The sequence below is a fragment of the Anomaloglossus baeobatrachus genome, unplaced genomic scaffold (assembly GCF_048569485.1).
Source record: "Anomaloglossus baeobatrachus isolate aAnoBae1 unplaced genomic scaffold, aAnoBae1.hap1 Scaffold_2233, whole genome shotgun sequence".
Taxonomy (NCBI): Eukaryota; Metazoa; Chordata; class Amphibia; order Anura; family Aromobatidae; genus Anomaloglossus; species Anomaloglossus baeobatrachus.
In genome coordinates this window covers 249690-252143 of record NW_027441995.1, presented here as the reverse complement: position 1 = coordinate 252143, position 2454 = coordinate 249690, and the positions used below count along the sequence as shown (strand labels likewise).

The window sequence follows — 2454 nt, the reverse complement described above, 5'->3', positions numbered from 1 at the left end:
GAGAACTGCAAATTATTTTTCTACCCTTGATCTCACTAGTCACTATTGGCAAGTGTCCGTTGCTGAGGCAGACCGGGAGAAGACCGCCTTCGCCACCCCTATGGGTCTCTGCGAGTTCAAAAGCATGCCCTTCGAGCTGTGCAATGCGCCAGGAACCTTCCAGAGGCTGATGGAATGCTGCTTGGGACAAGATTTTAGGGTGTATAAAAAGGGAGATTAGATCCCGTGATCCCAACGTATTGTTACACCTCTATAAATCACTTGTAAGGCTACATCTGGAATATGGGAACCAGTTTTGGGCTCCACATTTTAATAAGGACATTCAGAAGTTAGAGTCAGTTCAAAGGTGGGCAACTAGACTACTACAAGGAATGGAAGGCCTCCCATATGATGACAAGTTGAAAAAGTTATTAAGTGATTATTGGCTGCAATGGGGCTTTCTGGCTGGTGCCAGCCTCTCTTCTTAGCACACAGGAACCACAATCCCTACACCATGCTTCAATGGATTCTCTCATCCCAGCCCAGTAAAACTACATATTTTACACAGTCATAAGCAGCCAAAAGGGATCTATTCTATTCAATTGCAAATGATCTAGATAAGACTGAGAATAAGATACTGCACGGGACATAGCAGAGTTGGTCAAGTTGAGTGGAGATGAGTTTGCTATTTGGCACAGCTTTTTGCATCAATAAAGCAAGTAAAAGGTGTGAAAGATAAAAAAAAGGGTGAAAGTGTGAAAAGTGAATTGGCCAAATTGAGGTGCATATAAAGTTTTTGCTTTCTTTCAATTCACTAATGGGGCTCATTTGAATCAGGTGAATTGAGTTCTGCTTTTGGAAACTGGGTTAAGAAGGGGTGCACCGGTCCTGGAGGTACTGCAATACCAGGTCAATGCGTGGAGTGGACAGAGCAAGATTTTTTCCATCTCCTTGTTCTAAAAATCCATTTAATATATGGTCCCCAGAGAGGGGACGTATCAGATATTAAACTGATAAGAACAGATTTAATTTTTTTTTTTTTCTGTTTATCAGTAGGACTTCAAAATAACAAAGGTGATCGCCTCCCGTTGCCTGGGAACCGTCCAGGCACAAGAGGGCTATGTGTCACCAGAAGGCGCACACACTTCCTCAAGGCCGGCAGACGTGCAATCCCAGGCACCTTCCAGTACCGACCAAGGTAGCGTCCTCCGAAACTACACTTGATCTTAGCCAAAAGGCCGAGAAGCTATAACCCGAATTGGTTACGGCCTTGAGTGGCACCCTGGCCTATACCGGACACATCTTAGGGAGAGGGAGACAAACCCACGCCTACAGAAGACATTTTGTCACCCAAGCCAACCCTTGAAAAGGCTGTTTTGCAGAGCAAAAACAAGAAGAATGGTGCTTTTTGCAGCCGCCGCCCACTGCAATGAATCTGAATAACTCCTCCTTTTGGACACAAGCACCTCCCCTCCCCCTTGCAGTCTTTCCAATTCATGATACAAAAAGACGGACGGACAGGACAGGACAGGACAGGCTGCCTGACTTTCCGTCACTGCCACCCTTTGCCATCCTTGCCCGTAGAAAGCCCTTTCATCATCCCCAAACCCTAATCTTTTCCCTTCCCTTCCCAGATGCGTCTCACTCCCTTTCATTAGGAAGTGAGCGCAGCCTTTTCTCCATTCTGCACATGCGCGACGTTAAACACAAATGCGCAGGCGTGCGTTCCATTACCCTCACTGCATTCCACTCCCATACAGGAAGTGGGCGCAGCTATTACTACGGTCGCACATAAAAGAACCCACGGCCACCACTGCACATAGCTGACTCCACCACAGGACACCCACTTCTACACCAACACAGGTAAGACAGGATCGGCACCTCTATGCTCCCGTTACAATCAGGCTCAGTCACCATGTGATAACGCTCTCAACTCTTTAGTTGCAGGCTCCCCTTGCTTCACCTCCACTGGCTGTGCTGCCATTTCCTCTCCCACCTGGAAGGTATACTTTATTCCACTATTTTCCTGTTTCTCTCTTCCCCCTTTTCCCATAACCTACTTTTATCTGCATTTGTGGGGTATCTATATGCTATTTACATCATAGTTTTATTCATTAATATGGAAGGGAAGAGTGCCCATGAGAGTGTTGAACTGCGGAGAGCAAGAGATTAAGCTGCTCCGATTTGCCACCATTGATAAGCTGTTCTCAGTAGATACACATGCTATCCAAACAGCAGCATCCACCATTGCTTCAGCCCACCCATTCAGTGACAGCTCACCAAGTCAGCCAGAGGAGTGGTGTAAGGAATTACACGTAGGCACTGACTCCACACCTTCACATCACAAGAAGGGGGTCTACAGGCTAGTGCAAGAATACGAGCAAGTCTTCAGCAAACATCCGCTAGACTTTTGAAGAATAAAAGGGGTCAAACACTACATCCCCACAAGTGCACACCCACCCATCAAAGAGAGAT

General features: G+C 46.6%; 1 pseudogene; it reads right to left on the bottom strand.

The window, feature by feature from the left end:
- Positions 1-851: 851 nt before the first annotated feature.
- On the bottom strand, positions 852-1058 carry LOC142261461 (U2 spliceosomal RNA; annotated as a pseudogene).
- Between the last annotated feature and the right edge of the window lie 1396 nt (positions 1059-2454).